The sequence below is a fragment of the Syngnathoides biaculeatus genome, chromosome 6 (assembly GCF_019802595.1).
Source record: "Syngnathoides biaculeatus isolate LvHL_M chromosome 6, ASM1980259v1, whole genome shotgun sequence".
Classification (NCBI taxonomy): Eukaryota; Metazoa; Chordata; class Actinopteri; order Syngnathiformes; family Syngnathidae; genus Syngnathoides; species Syngnathoides biaculeatus.
The window spans coordinates 28,734,082-28,751,427 of record NC_084645.1 but is presented as its reverse complement, the minus strand read 5'-3'; the positions used below and the strand labels follow the sequence as shown (position 1 = coordinate 28,751,427).

General features: G+C 43.9%; 1 protein-coding gene across 4 annotated transcripts in view; it reads right to left on the bottom strand.

Annotated features, from left to right (window-relative positions):
- The window catches only part of mgat4c (mgat4 family member C), a 136,186-nt gene that overhangs the window by 61,998 nt on the left and 56,842 nt on the right, over positions 1 to 17,346 (bottom strand). For all 4 annotated transcript variants that reach the window (XR_009795531.1, XR_009795532.1, XR_009795530.1 and 1 more), the window contains exon 3: positions 9,377 to 9,434. The gene's annotated coding sequence lies outside the window, so the exon portion shown is untranslated. The remainder of the gene's footprint in view (positions 1 to 9,376; positions 9,435 to 17,346) is intronic.

The window sequence follows — 17,346 nt, the reverse complement described above, 5'->3', positions numbered from 1 at the left end:
GGGACGCAATGTCAGAGTTACAGCGAAACGTTGGCGATCGATGCAAAAAAAGTTTGACGCCTCACCAACTTCATATTGAAATCCAACAGGATAAAATAGTGGAATCGTACTGCGCATGTAAAGCAGGGTGAGTACTTTTTACTTGGAAAGATCACGAGTAATATCGAGTAGGTGTATTCATTTGACTTGGCTCATAATGGAACTCAGTGGTCTGTCTTAAAAGTCCGATGTGATACAAATAGGCAAATAGACATTTGTCTTGCATGACATGGCGCATTTACATATCACTAACCCACCGACTCTTCGGCATAAAAAATGACACAGTTCATTTGGCAGGTCAGTGATACACTAACAAAGTGAAAGTTGTTGTTCTCCTGCAATGTATAAAGCACTGATAATATTTCAATCAACTCAGAGAAGTTACTTCTCCCTCGCTTACCTTCGAACATACAGCTTTGTTTCTTGATATTGTTCACATTTAGTTGTACGTGCGTCTCTTCCACGAGTCTTAATCCATCGTAGACACTTGGTCAACTGTGTTTTAGGCTTTGGAAAATGAATCAAGCGGCCCTCTTGTAACATAGCAGCATATCTTTCATCAGGATTGCACGTTCCCCAAGCGTATCCGAGGACCATTTTCTTCGTAACATTAACTTTTCCAAGCACACGCTACTGACAACCAGTATTGCTTGTGGGACAACATGGCGGGAGGGGCGTGTCAAGCCAGGGGTTAAGGCAATTTGGCTATCTTATTGGCTATTATTGTACGAGTGATTGACAGGTCGGAAAGGTCCATTCCAATGAGGCTGCAGTTTTTGTCCTTTGTTATGTCAACAGCTGTCTAGTCCTCGGAGACTCACAGGCAACAAATCCAATGTAATTGACTGGTGACGACCATTGATTTTTGACCAACACAGGGTAACTGACCGGTGACCACTCCAGGGTGATTAGCAATCTAGCATGATTAACTGGTGACAATTTTGGGGTGACTTACTAGCGACCAGTTCGGGTGGATTCACAGTGTGTAGTCTACCATTACCACAAGTCCGAATGGACTCCATCTCAGCAGTGGTCATACGTATGATAAGCGGAATAGAAGAGCAATGATGACTTGGTGCAGTTTGATGAGTAGTCATGATTGTCAGGTATCATTAAGAAGGCACTTGGCCCCACATTAATTTGACACAATCACGAAAAAATGGCAAAGCTCAAGCCGGTGGAAAGTAAGCACGGCGTCATTTCAGAATGGTCCTCTCCACGAAATGGACCCCAAACAGTCTGAGGTGAGAGCGACATTGAAGCAAGAGAGAGAAAGCAGGTCGGCGTGACGATCGCTCTCCCCAGGGCTCCTCGCGGGCTCTGTAGACGGGAAGCCCCCGGGGGACGCAGGCAGGCGACACTCACACCCAGGGGGGCGGGCACGTGAGGCACTTGCAATGTGGATTGCGGCGTGAATTTCAATACAATGCAACGCGAGAGTATCTAATAAAACCACCACTGCCTCATGCACCCATTCATCAAGATCCAGCCATCGAAATTCAATCAATAAATCATCCATGCATGCATTCCTGCATTAATTATTCTGTCCATCCATTTCATTAACATTGACCTAAACCGCGGACCTGTTCATCAGCCATCTCGGGCTTGGAAGAAAAAAAATAATCAAATAAGGCTAAATCAACTTCAAAAAATAGGTTGCTGCAAAATTTCTGCCTCAAAGCTTCATTAAGACAAAAAAAAAAAAACAAGGTAGTGTGCGTTTTTTATCTAAAACGGTAATAACTAACACACTAATACAAACTGCCATTGCTAATCGTTTAGCATTTTGGATTTTGCTCTCTCAAATTCTGTACACCAAATGTATGCCACACGCTCGGGACCAACATATGCAGTTGACGCATCTCACTCACAGGTGTGAAACACGAGGACCGGGGGCCAGCTCCATTCCCGCCACATGATTTTATGTGGCCCACGAAGCGAAATCTACAGTGTAAATTTCCACGATTCTTGTAAAAATCAGGACCAAAATATCAAATTGCCGTGCATCATAAATGGTAAACAGATATTACGAGCATTTTTGTGTTACCATGTATAGTTGAAAAAAAAATACCATTACCCTTAATTTCTGATTCTAAAACTAGTTCATAAATTGATGATGTAAGTATGATGGGACAATTTGATATTTTTGTTTCATAGCCGTAACGGCCCTCTGACTGATACCAGAACTACAATGTCCCCCGCGAGAAAAATTAGTTTGACACCCCTGATCTAACTCCATCCATAAAACTCAGATTTGTTATTAAAAAAATGATAAAAATAACAAATCACAATAATAGTAGGGCATCAGTTATTGTGTGATTATTTGATAAAGATTCGATAATGACGCCCGACAGCCAACCATAAATCCATGCAGTCCACGCATCCATCCCACATCATCATTAATCCATCCATTCGTCCATCCCGGCACGCCTCAGTCTTCTTTTTTCTGCTAGCTTGTGTGCGCGCATCTGTTTGTGCTTATGTGTGTGCGTGTGTGTGTTTGTGTTGAGAGCGTGAAGTGTGGTGCAATATTCATGGTCGACTTTTGACAAGCAGGCTGTCACAGCTCTCCCTACACGCTCTCCCTCACTCGTTTACATTTCCCCCCGCCCCCTCCGCATCCCCACTTCCACACGTGCACGTCTGCAGAGGATTTCATCTCCGAGATAAAGAAAAGAGGCCCGTTGCTTGATTTTAGTTATTATTATTTTTTGCGGCTGTTGTTGAGTCATCGTTAAAAGGTACGCGTGAGTCCTTCGCCTCGCTATTGCTACCTGATACATATTCCCAAGCTGCCGCTCGCCGCTCCTGTGTGAAATTGATTTAATTTATGCCAGGATAATGGAAGAAGAAGAAGAATGGAGGCGTCTCTTGAATTCAGGTGTAGTTCCCCCTCCCCCAGGCGCCCATTGTTTAAAACTAGTCAGGACAATTGTCATAACAAATCGATATGGTGCTTGTGCTGATATTGAGCAATAATGAACAACCAATAGGGAGTTGTACTAATCTTAACGTTGGGGATTTAGGGATTTATGGGTGTTGTTACGAGCCGTAAAGACAAAGAACCTGCAAAGTGATTTCAGACGTTTGTTTCTAAATGCACGGAACGGATTAGGCTATTTACATGTAAAATGTGTTTCTGAGGCCCTGTAGCTCAGTGGTTAGAGCACTGGTTTGATAAACCAGGGGTTGTGGGTTCGTATCCCACTGGGGCCTCCACTCCCTGAGAAGGGTTGCGTCAGGAAGGGCATCCGGCGTAAAAATTGTGCCAAAACATATGTGCGTTCATCTGAGATGACACGCTGTGGCGACCCCGAAAGGGACAAGCTGAAAGAAACTTTACATGTAAAATGTGTTTCTACTTACGAAAGTTTCACGTTACGAAACGACTTCCGAAACAGATTAATTTTGTAAATCGAGGCGCCACTGTATTTTGCATAGCTTCCCCACTTAATCTTTAAGATCATCCATCCATCCATCCATCCATTTTCTTTGCCGCTTAACCTCACGGGGGTCGCAGGGAGTGCTGGAGCCTGCCCCAGCTGTCAACGGGCAGGAGGTGGGGTACGCCCTGAACTGGTTGCCAGCCAATCGCAGGGCACATCAAGACAAACAGCCGCACTCACAATCACACCTCGGGGCAATTTACAGTGTACAATTTACGTGGGAGGAAACCGGAGTGCCCGGCGAAAACCCACGCAGGCACGAGGAGAACATGCAAACTCCACACAGGCGGGTCCGGGATTGAACCACGGACCTCAGTACTGTGAGGCCAACGCTTTACCAGCTGACTCGCCGTGCCGCCTGTTTAAGATCAAATGCATCTAAATACTGTATCAGACTAATTGAAATGCTGTGGCATGACCTAATACGGGCCGCTCATGCTCAAAACCTCTCTACTGTTGCTCAATTGAAAGAATTCTGGAAGAAAGTGTAGGGGAAAAAAAAGAATATTTCCACTGAGATGTGAAAGACTCATTGGCAACCATAAACAACTCTTAATTTGAGTTGTTGCTGCCGAGTGTAGCCCGAGCAGTCATTAGGTTTAGGAGGCAATTACTTTTCGCACAGGGACAGGTAGCTTTGAATTGATTTTTTTTCATTTTCTTTTCCAGGAGCCAGAGGGAAAGGTTGGGAATTGCGATTGCGATACTAAAACGGACACTCAACAAAGTCTTGCGCACTATAAAACAAGATATTCGCGGATCTGAAATTCTGTTTAAAATTGGAGTATTTTCAATTACCAAATATTTAGTGTCATTCAGAATGAATTTGAGTTTGAGTTCTTGAGCTGACATGGAACAATTACTACTGAAGCTTGAAAGGGACGCGTAAGCCTCAGAATAAAAAAAGCTGATGTTTTCCATGCATTATCTGCCCCGGTTGGAAACTGTGTGGGAACAAGGGTCTAGACTAGAGCGAGGCACTCAAGTCAAAGGAAATCCTCAGCCGTCAACAGGAGAAAAACTTTGCGCGGTGACAGGCGGCTTGTTCAAGTCTGCCAGAGCGTTTGGCCGTGGAAGGCGCCATTGATCATCTGGCTGCGGTGTGATTAGCCTCAGAACAAGAAGCACAAAGGAAGGCTCCGAGCTTGCAAATCAAGCTTTCATTAGGCTGTAGCAACTGGAGCCGTTTAACACTCCTGTTTTGTTTCTTGTGATTGGCTGACAGACAGTTGAAGGTGATTGGCCAGTGACCAGTGCCGGGTGAATACCAATCTGTGCTGATTGACTGGCGACTATTCCAGAGAAACTAACTGACATCCAGTTCTGGGACCGGTCGAGGGTGAATCACTAGTCAACAATCTGGGGTGACCAGCTAGTGATAAATCCAGGGTGTGTCGACTACCACTACAGGGTGGCTGACGAGCAACCGGACCGTGGTGATTAACTGGCAACCAAACCGAGATGACACTTTTTGACGATGTTCTTGCATGCATCTACTGCAGTTACCATGAGTGGTGGACACCGACTCACTACCCAAGTACAGTTTAGTTGTCTTTAACTTTGCATCTAGTCTTTAAGAGTGATTTGTTTTTAAACATTTATTCAGCAATATTTTCATTGTACGGTACTTGTATGACCAATAATTTTCACGGGAATCATGTTTTTGCCCGTATTTCAGCACCATTTTAAAGTTAAACCATTGCATAATCTTCTATACCAGGGGTGCTCAATGCGTCGAGGCAGTCGATCGCGGGATGGTGTGCCCCAAAAAAAAAAAAAAAAAAGACGTCTGCCAATGTTCCCTCTAAACTGCACGCGTGCGCAATTGTGCACCGCTGAGGCAGTCTCTTCACAGATATTCTGCATTGCGCGCAAAAAAATAATAATCCAATGCAAATTGAAAGTATAACATACAGCTATTCAGTTAGTGACATTTTGCAATGAGATTCAATGAATGAGGGATGACTGGTTGTTTCATCCAATGGCACAATTCACATCCGTGCTGTAAAAAATGAAAAGAAGAAGCCACTGATTTCTTTTAGGCAGCACATGTAATTTTCTCTAAAAACGACACTCTCACCCCCCTTAAAGACGTACACTCAAATTTGCAAATATTACAGTACTTACGCAGCCCATCAATGTGTTTTATAACGACAGCGTCCACTACCGCCGCTTTAGTTAGCAACACAGTCTGGGCAACGTAGAGCAAAGACGAGCTAGACGTGCTGCTTATGTTTACTTTCGATATTAATAGAGAAAGTTAAAAAAAGAAATGCTGTTGTTTTAAGATGCAATGACTGCCTGAGTATATGAATAATTAATGAAAAAGTGGTTAAACTGGACGAGATTTTATCTTTTCCGAGTGGGAAACGTCTGGTCTGAAGCTAAAGTAGAAAGTGCAGGATGAGATGGTGTGTCATTTTCAAATTCCACCTTGCCACAGCCTGATCCAGGATGAAAGCACAGACAAAACAGTGCACAAAAAGCTAATTCTCTATTTTAAATATAGGAGGCAACATAACATTAACCTTAAAATGGTCCTCGGTAACTCGCGAGAAGCTGGCTGCTTGAAAAGTAAATCTTGGGGTAAAAAAATGTCTGGGCATCCCTGGTTTATACAATAATAAATATTATTTAGGATAAAACATCTGCCTTGTGTTTGATGAACACAATGGCTTACCCAACTATTCTTTACTGTTGGTGATGATGGCGATACTTGGTTTTTAAAAATTTGAAAACGATTCCCTCAGTGCATACAATGTAAGGTTACGTACAGGCTCCCAGCAGCTCATTAGAGCTGTAATCACGTTGTCGAGGCAAAACACAAGGGGAGGGGGTTGGTCTCTGTACAGTTTTACTTAATAAAGTCAGCTAATTAGGTCAGAGCTCTTTATCCTCGCGGAGCTCTTGAGACCGGAGCGCTGGCCCGGCGTTCACCTCTTTCTGAAGTTGAACATCGGGAAGTTTGGACACACCGGGACGCTTGTTCCTTTGTCCGATGACAAAAGTCCAAAAGCTTCACGGGAGATCTCGAGCAGGGAACCGCCGATAAGGCAAAGTCATCTTTCATCTCGGGGAGAGGAGGCGGCTAGGCGTCGGACGACCGCGAGCCACCTCAGCAGGACGCGGACGTCCGACGCGGGTCGGGGGGTGGGGGGGTGGCGGGGGGAGCAGGAGACGCGGGGCTTGAATCCCTTTCATTCAGACAGGTTGTTGCACGCCGCCCCGTTGGAGGAGCTTTGAAGGTCAAGGAAATCAAAAACCTCCTTCAAAATCAGATTTCTTTTCAACTTTTTTTTAATGATGCAATGCGATTCCCTCCAATTAAGATGGGGGATAATTCCCACCACTAATGATGTCATACAATAAACTCCAATTTCCATACGATTCCCTCCAATCAACCGTCATGTCACATGACTCTTTTGTACCAGTCCATTATATAAAAATTCTACTATATATATATATCTATAAATGTTTTTCAACTGGACCGCCACTGCTCTATGAGAGCTAATGTCAAGCTCCGGAGGCTCCGATTTTCCGCTCTGAGAACTTTATTAATGTAATGCCAGGGAAATATAATGGGATTATTTTTCAAAGGCTCGTCATGTTGTCATTCCAGAAGAATTAAAAAGAGGAAGAAAAAAAAAACCGATACCGGACTGACGTGATTTTGCACGTCTTCGTTCGCTACGGCCTTATGCTACGTGCGTTATATTTGAAATCACTGTTGAAAAAAAAGGAAAAAATCTTGTCCTGTCTCGTGCAAATGAGCCACTGCTCACCCACACCTTCCTCTACTGCAGGGTGTGTCAACAGAAGTAATAAATAGCGATCAACGTCGACAATTATGATAGTGGTGTTGATAACAATTAAGATGCGACACTCTAGCCCCGTTACTTATTTCCTACAATTATAACGACACACTCTAACTATATAAACCCTCGTTACTTATGAAAGACCCCAATTACAATGCGATATGATTCACGCTATTTACAATACAATTCACTAATTACAATTAACTTCAATTATGATACTGTTGACACCCATTGCAATGCCATATATTTGAGTCCAAGTAAATATTATATAAATAAATATTTTTGTAGTCCAAGATTCAGTCCAATTAAGATCTGATTCGGTCCAAATATGATACAACTCGTTCCAATTACGATATGATTCACCTCAATGGACCTTTCCGACCTGTCAATCACTCGTACAATAATAGCCAATCAGATAGCCCCATTGGCTTGACACGCCCCTCTCGCCATATTGTCCCACAAGCAATGCTCGTTGTCAGTAGTGTGCGCTTGGAAAAGTTAATGTTATGAAGAAAATAATTCTCAGAAACGCTTGGGGAACGTGCAATTCTGATGAAAGATACCCTGCTAGGTTACAAGGGGACCACTTGATTCATTTTCGAAGGCCTAAAACAGAGTTGACGAAGTGTCTACGATGGATTAAGGCTCGGGGAAGACCCCATGTACAACTAACAATATCAACAAACACGAGGCTATATGTTCGAAGGTTAAGTGAGGGAAAAGTATCTTCTCTGAGTTAGATTGAATTATTATCAGTGCTTTACACATTGCAGGAGAACATCTTTCACTTTGTTAGTGTATCACTGACCTGCCGAATGAAGTGTCATGTTTTATACCGAAGAGTCGGGTTAATGATATGTAAATACATGATGTCATGAAGATGTCTATTTGCCTATTTTTATCACATCGGACTTTTAAGACAAGAGTACTGGGTTCCATTACGAGCCAAGTCAAATGAATACACCCACTCGATATTTCTCATGATCTTTCCATGTAAAAAGTATTCACCCTGCTTTACATGCGCAGTACGATTCCAGTATTTTATCCTGTTGGATTTCAATATGAACTTTGTGAGCCGTCAATGTTTTTCGCATCGATCGCCGACGTTTCACTGTAACGTTGACATTGCGTCCCGCTCCGTCCAAAATTTTAATTTCCTTGCGTGAAATAGTTGAGACCTCTCTGTAGAACCCTCTTTGACAAGTACGGTGCATTTGGCAAAAAACATACCCCAATATTATCTGAAATACGCGATAGAGAACCAAATTCAAACCTGTTCTGTTCAGTTGCCATTTTGGAAGCTTGTGGGACATGGCTAAGGGGGCGGAGCTAAAGATCGCCGTCGGAAAGGTCCATTAAGATATTGTTCACGCCCGTTACAATCCCATATATTTGAGTCCAAGTAAAATATTCTTATAGGACAAGACTCACTCCAATTAAGATCCGATTCGGTCCACTTATGAAGCAACTCGTTCTAAATACGATATGATTCACCTCAATTGTGATGAGTCACGTCAATGAAATAATTAAATACTGTTTCTCACTCCAATTACAAAACAACTTTCTTCAATTTGATTCATTGCACTTACAATTCGCTCCAATCATGCAAGAATTCTCTGCAATTCCAATTCAATGAACTTTATTTACAAATCACTTAAGTCCAAATTTTTATGAGTTCTTCCAATTACAATCCAATTAACTCACATTATGATACAATTCACTTAAACTCTGATCCTACTGACTTCACACGCCATATAATTAACTTGAATTATGATACCATCCACTCCAATTAAGATGCGGTGTTTCACTCCAATTAGAACGTGACCTACTTCAATTACAATCAGATTCTCTCCAATTATGATTCGATATGATTCAGTTTAATTACAACACAATCAGATTCAATTAGGATACGACGCACCGGATGTCACGCCCCACAATCAAAATATATTGAATACACGGAACGCGCGTCACGTTGTGTTTTGTCTGTGATTGCTTGAGCAAGCGGCGGAACCAACGTGAAAACCCGAGAGAGCGACCGGTCCGCGGATAAACGGTGAAGTCGGGACGCTTACTTACTTCCAGTGCAGGGCCATCGGTGAGCTCACACATCGAAGTGGCAGAGGGTCCTTGCGTCCTAAAAGGAAAGAAACAAAAGGAACATTAAATGGCGCTCCCGTTACACACATACACACACCAGCGCCGTAAAGATCAAGTTGAAGCTGCGCGAAAGAAAGATGGAGGCGCACGGGCGAGAGCAAGTGACATTGATTTTCCCTCCCGTGAAGTGCCGCTTCATCATTTCTCCAGACACAATCTATCGATCGGCTGCCTTTAGTTTGTTGTTAATTTTGGGGGGCTCCAGAAGCCATCGTCCGCACTGACACTTGCGCCGCGCCAGTAATGGATGGCAGCGGAGAGACGGCGAGGACGCTCTTACGCGACCTCGTTTTTTTTTTTTTTTTTTTTTTTTTTTTTACCTGTACAATACAGTGGGCACAGGTATGCTGCGGGGGCATAAGTTCCTCCTGGCCCACCGGCGAAAGAGGAAAATCCACAATATTGAGGGAACATAACAACAAACTTTAATGCTATTTGTGTCTGAACACGCACCAAAAAAATGCAAACAAAATATATACTGAAAATAGTTAACATATTTGGGTCTTTATAAGCTTACGGAACATGCTACCCTGAAAAGGCCCGATCTCGCCAAGATCTCGGAAGCTCGGCGGGGTTTGGCCCTGGTTAGTACCGTAATTTCCGCCCTATGAACCACGACTTTTTTTCACACCCTTTTAACCCTGCGGTTTATGCAGTGATGTAGCCAATTTGTGCATTTTTTTTCTCACGGCCGCACGGCACTCAAGCGGAAAAGTTGAGCGTGAGATCGGTGGAATATATGTGCCGAGGAAGTGACTTTTGCCGGAGTGACGGTCTGAGTGCTCCCCTGTGCTGAAAAGTCTCCTTGTGATTAATGTGCATGCGTTACTAACTAACAGGGGAACTCTGGGTGCGTAGCAGATGCTTACTGGCAAATCTCCCGGTCTCATACTTCCCCTTCTTCTACATAGAGGGAGCTATCATACGTTATATCCTAACCCTAACCTTAAAACGAAAATTAATAAAAAAGATATACACATAGATGTACGTTCGCTGTGTTTGTCTTTCTGAGACGTCCATAGCGAACATGAACACTCTGCGACAAGTAATCAAATGGCACATGTCGAAGCATGGATGGGCAGTTTGCAAAATATACGCGCATGTGCATTATTCACAAAGAGACTTTTCAGTACTGGGAGCGCTCAGACCATCACACTGGTATGTTTTTTTTAACCGGCCGTGTTAGTGCCGCAAAAACGGTTAGCGCTGCGCTAGCTGTTAGCGCTCTGTTACTGCCGCATCTCAGTTATTTAGGTATGTTTTTTTTAACCGGCCCTGTTAGTGTTGTGCGACCATGTTGCTACTGTGTGGGTGACACCGCTGTTTTTTTTTTGTTTTTTTTTAACCAGCCCCGTTTGTGCCACCGTGCTGTTGCTACGTTAAGCTAAGCTAAGATATTAAAACTTTGAAAACGCTTTCTGTGTACCGTCTTTCTTTGTAAATATCTCCTGTTTCAATGTGGGTTTCTACGCGGGCACTTGCGGCTTTTACACAGCTGCAGCGTATGTATGTACCAAATGGCATTTCCTTCACAAATGTACTGGGCGAGGCTTATAATCAGGCCGCAAATTACGGTACCTTGATGGGAGACCACCTGGGAATACCAGGTGCTGTAAGCTTCTCTCCCCGGCTAAAATGAGAGCAAATGGCTAAAAACGAATATGCGTTCATCTGAGATGACACGCTGGGGCGACCCCTAACAGGACAAGCCGAAAGGAAAAGAAGAAGATTTGAGTCTTTATAGATTCATGTACCTTTAAGAGGCGGGGTCTGGTGGCATTTTGCTTGACTTCGGCAGGTTTGTGTGTGAGTGTCCCGCGTGTGAGCTGTGGCTAACAGCACCTTCTGTCATGTGTTTGCAGTGGTTCCTTGTAAAAATGTGAAAAATAATGACACTCCCCACTAAAAATTTTTATTATCGCCTGTAGATGTCACAAGACAGCAGCAAAAAAGCTAATTAATGCACCCCATTTCCGCCACACTTAAAAAACAAAAACAAAAAAAAAAGAAGGTCCAGTTAGTAATTGTATCTACTCTGCATACAAAATGAGTTGGCACACTACAAAAATATGATTAGGTGTGTGCAACAAAAAATAAAAATCACAAGTTGTCGCACCCTAGCTCGGGCAAAAAAGTACTGTAAAAGTTTTATTTGGCGCACCAGTTTTTGTATGACAAACAGTAATGGAAACGTTTCATTTGGTCCATCAAACGCACCTGGGGGGGTAAGTGCAAGTAAAAATAAAAAACAAAAGTTGGCAGCACCCCTTCCCCCCCCCCTCACACACAAAAAAGTACACTACCACTTGCCCCCCCCCCCAAAAAAAAAGTCACTTGGTGCACATAGTTGGGGGGAAAGTAAAAATAAAATAAAAATAAACTTTCCCACCTCCGATGCATGTGATCATATTTCAGCACTCGCGTCTGAGGACAACAGCACCCAGCACGTCATATATTATTCACCAGGAACACGCAACAGCGTGCACGCCGAGATCAAAAGGTGTGTTTTTCTTTTTTTCCGAGATACACATTTTGTCGCCTTTGTATCGCAGCGGGAACTCAATTTGCACGTCCTCGCCGACAATATCTCACAAATAAACAACGTCTTCCGGCGCCGCTTATTTTACGCCCTTTTATTTGGAGGAGCGGCATGTGGGCGTGCTAGAGTGTGACTGAGTCGAAAATAGAGAGCGGGTGGATGGGCAGCAGTGCGTAGTGGGAGGAAAGTGGGGGGGGGTAAGGGGGGGGGCGTGTGCCGGCGATCCTTTGTCAAGCGCTCAGCGCCATTTAATGGCCTGTAAAAGGCTCCTTTGCTGCAGAAAGAACAGGCAATTAGCATAGTGAGTGGATTACAAGATTGCTCTGACTCCGGGATTAATGTGTGCACTTCATCCTCTCTTTGCTTTTACTATTTATTGCGTTTTTTTTGTGTTCTTTATCCTGTTGGGATGCCCATTAAAAAAAAAAAAAAAAAAAAACAATTGGACTCTATCAGGTACCCTGAGTCCATGTGACAAAATGGGATTACACAAAACAACTGAACCCTGGTACATTTGATCCCTGTTACCCCTGATACGCACCCCCCCCAAAAAAAAAAAAAAAAAAAAAAAAAAAAACTAAACAATTATCATAATGAAACCTGGTACACACCAAACAGGTTTAATCCTGCCGCACAATTAATTAGCAAAGCCCAAACCCAAACAAATCCATTTGGGTACGAATGAAATTAATGAACTGGGGTGGACGTTGAACAATTAAACCGTGTGCAAGCAAATGTCTGATGCACACCCTAAAAAAACTGAATCCGAATGCACACCAGACAAGGTGACCATGTTGTGCACCAAACAACTAAAACCCATTGTGCTCCGTTCACGTGAACCCTGGTCCAAATGAGCCCTCGTACCCTTCTTCTTCTTGTTCTTTTCCTTTCGGCTTGTCCCGTTAGGGGTCGCCACAGCGTGCCATCTTTTTCCATCTAAGCCCATCTCATGCATCTTCCTCTCTAACACCCACCGTCTCACTAAATCCATCAACCTTTTCTTTGGTCTTCCTCTCTCTCTCTCTCTTTTGCCTGGCAGCTTCATCCCTTCTACCAACATACTCACTCTCTCGCCTCTGGACATGTCCAAACAATTGAAATCTGCTCTCTCTAACCTTGTCTCCAAAACGTTCAAACTTTGGCCGTCCCTCTAATGAGCTCATTTCTAACCCACCAAACAATTTAACCCTGGCGTACACAAGAAGGTGGTGAGCTCCAAACGCCGAAATAAACAAGTGATCCCTTGTGCCAACCAAACAAATGAAGCCTGGTACCGTCGACTGGTTGCTTTAGAACTCAACACCAAACGCCAAAGCGCCAAACGAGCAAACTCGAGTGCAGAGCAAAATACACAAACTCTTATCCAGAGCAAACAATTGATTGAGTGAAATTTAATTAGCACCACAACGGAACCCTGGTGCGCGCCAAACAACCGATCTGCTCAGTTTATTGGTGTGCAGTGAAATTCGCAACTGAACCTCAAGTCCTGGTGGGCACCACTTGAGTCTACCTCAGCGGGTACGAAACAAGTGGTGTGTGCTAAACAACAAAACCCGGTTTACACGGTGCTCAATGCGTCGATCGTGAGGCAGTTTCGGTCGATTGCAACGGCGTGCCGAGAAAAAAACTACTTTTGCTCACCGCGCATGTGCAAACAACGACAGTACAGGAAAACATGCTCCTCAGCGGGTTCCCCCCTTATTTTAAGCCCTCGCTTAAGAAATCTTAACAAACTTGACAATGGACGCTGCAGTAAAGACAAAAACATATCACTTTCATATAGAATGGGAGGCAGCCAACGTTTTTAACAATGTCATTTTCGAAGCTCGTTTGCCTCATCCCCCAATGTAGTGAAATGTGTTGCGGTATTTTGGAAAATACGACGCCGACATTCCGCCGAAAACCGAGCTGAGAATGAGAAAAATGAAACGACTAAAATCCGAACTGGCCGCACGGCAGTCAGTTTTCACACTAGTTCGACAGCGAAAGTTCCGGGTATGTCACATCATCGTTAATCATAACAAGTCTTCCCAAGACGGAGAGATGGTAATAGAGGCACAGTTGACTCGCTGTGCCAATCTTTTAAAAATAAGGCGGAAATATTATCTTCAATAAAATCTCTGCGGCTGTAAAGGCGCTGTGAAGCCGTGGCTGATGTGTGGAAGGAGCTTGTGAGTGTTTCTCACTGCAGTTGGACCAATCCACTGACGGGAGTGACACAGCCCAGGTGTGCATTTTCATTCCTGCGGCGTTTAGTGATCATCAACGTGAACTCAGATAGCTGCAAAAAAATGTGTTAAGTTAATTATGTTGTGTAATATTGGCTCATGCAAGGCACACAAACATACATTTACACAAAGATTGCGAGTGGCTAAATGCTTGAGAAGTAGATCTTGGGGTAAAAAAAAAAGAAAAAAAGTCTGGGCACCACCTCCCCTTAACCCTGCAACCCAACTCCGAACTGACTTTGGCGCGAGCCGTACGAGTGGAATTGTGTCTCAAATGCTCCGAGGCGCACCCACTCCACTCGTCGGTATTCTTTGAGAAAACTTCCAACTACTTTTCCAGCGACTCAATCTCCGTCTTCTATCTCCGCCATCATTCTGTGCCGCCGCACGATATCATCTTTAATTCGCAGCCTACCTGCCACCTCCCTCCAGAATCTTCTCAGTCACAGCCCGGGGCGGCCACAACTCATCACGCCGAGCCGAAAGTCTCCAAACAAAACAAATGCGCACGCCTTCTTCCCTGAATACAATTAAAATCCAAAAAGCCCTGATTTGGCGCACCCCCAGCCCCCAACCCCATAGAACGTCTGAACACCTCTCCTTGCACAAATAGAGCTTGAAAAAATAAAAATAAAATATAGGTAAAATAGTTGGCAGACGTCATCTTGCCTGCAAAGACAACTTGATTTGGTGCACCTCTTCTTCCTCACACTAAAAACAAAGCATCTACCCGCACACAAAAATATCTTATTGACCGGCCATCTCATTGGAGATCATCTAAAAAGACAAATCCAGAAATCACAATGTATGATTTTTTTAACAATTTATTTGTGTGATACAGCTGCAAATAAGTATTTGAACACCTGAAAAAAAAAACAATGTTCATATTTGGTACAACAGCCATTGTATGCAATTACAGTGGTAAAATGTTTCCTGTAGTTGTTCACCAGGTTTGCACACACTGCAGGAGGGATTTTGGCCCACTCCTCCACACAGATCTTTTCCAGATCAGGCAGGTTTCTGGGCTGTCGCTGAGAAACATGGAGTTTCAGCTCCCTCCAAAGATTTTTTATTGGGTTTAGGTCTGGAGACTGGCTAGAACACGGGAGAACCTTGATATGCTTCTTATGGAGCCACTCCTTGGTTTTCGTGGCTGTGTGCTTCGGGTCATTGTCATGTTGAAAGACCCAGCCACAACCCATTTTTCAATGCGCTGAATGAGGGAAAGAGATTGTTCTCCAAAATCTCACAATACATGGTCGCGGTCATCCTCTCCTTAATACATTGCAGTCGTTCTGTCCCATGTGCAGAAAAACACCCCCAAAGTATGATGCTACCACCCCCATGCTTCACAGTAGGGATGGTGTTCGTGGGATGGAACCATCATTCGTCTTCCTCCAAACACAGTGAGTGGACTTATGACCAAAAAGTTCCATTTTGGTCTCATCTGACCACAAAACCTTATCCCATGAGTCCTCTCTATCATCCAAATGGTCATTGGGAAACTCAAGACGGACCTTGACATGTGCTGGTTTTAAGCAGGGGAACCTTCCGTGCCATGCATGATTTCAAACCGTGACGTCTTAGTGTATTACCAACAGTCACCTTGGAAACGGTGGTTCAGCTCTTTTCAGGTCATTGACCAAGTCCTGTCGTTTAGTTCCGGGCTGATTCCTCACCTTTCTAAGGATCATTGAGACCCCACGAGGTGATATCTTGCATGGGGCTCCACTTCGATTGAGATTGACTGTCATGTTTAGCTTCTTCCATTTTCGGATGATTGCTCCAACAGTGGACATTTTTTCACCAAGCTGCTTGGCAATTTCTCCGTCGCCCTTTCCAGCCGTGCGGAGTTGTCCAATTTTGTCTCTGGTGTCTTTGGACAGCACTTTGGTCTTGGCCACGTTACAAGTTTGAGTCTTACTGATTGTATGGGCTGGACAGGTGTCTTTATGCAGTTAACAACCTCACACAGGTGCATCTGGTTCAGGACAAGACATGGAGTGGAGGTGGACCTTTAAAGGCGGACTAACAGGTCTTTGAGGGTCAGAATCCTAGCTGATAAGAAGTTGTTCAAATACTTATTTGCAGCTGTATCACACAAATAAATCGTTAAAAAAATCATAAATTGTGATTTTTGGATTGTTCTTTTTAGATTATCTCTCTCACAGTGGACATGCACCCACAATGGAAATTTCAGACCCTTCCATGATTTCTTAAGTGGGAGAACGTGCAACATAGCAGGGTGTTCAAATACTTATTTTCTTCACTGTACAGTGAAAATTAGAATTGGTACACTTGTTATTTAAAAAAAAAAAAGCCTGTGTAGGTTTATTCCAAAAAAAAAAAACGTGTAATATTCCTCATTTTCACTGAAGAGGAGGTGTGAAAATAACAAAGTGGTTACGCTCACAGTATGTCAACATGTCCGCAGGTGTGCGTGTTTGTGTTTGTATTCGCCGATCAATAATGTCACGTTGCAGCCAAGATCACCTTCGAAACAATCACGTAGAAAGTATTTACCCACACGTCCATTCATCCATTTTCTGTACCGCTAATCCTCACTCGGGTTGCAGGCGTGGTGGTGGAGCCTATCCCATCGATCTTTGGGCGAGAGGTGGGGGTACACCCAGAACTGGTCGCCAGCCAACAAATAATCATTTTCAGCACTTCTGCTCGCTAGCATACAGACGGATTTGTTCCGAAAGAAAAAGATTTGGCACACCCATTTCCCCAATCACACACAAATCCGCGTTAAAAATGTCCAAAGGACACGTGCGATGTACATTCAAGTTCGGACAACGTACGTTTGTGCACGTTTCACCGGATTGCTGACAACAACCGACGGCACCATCAGCAAGTTTAAACGCTGACGCCGCTCATTTTCTTTTATCTCCGCGTCACCGTTATGATGCATCGCCGGCTAGCCGGGCGCGCTTGAACGCGCCGCGCGCCTCTTGACCCCGACTCAGCCGCGCGCGGCGCAAATGTGTGACAAGATGGCTGCCAGTCCGATTTGCTTGATTAGCGCTAATGTGCCGACTGCTTCCCGGGGTGATTCCTCATTAGAGATGGCAGACCTCAATGACAAAAGTAGAGCATCTGACTAATTGGGATTATTA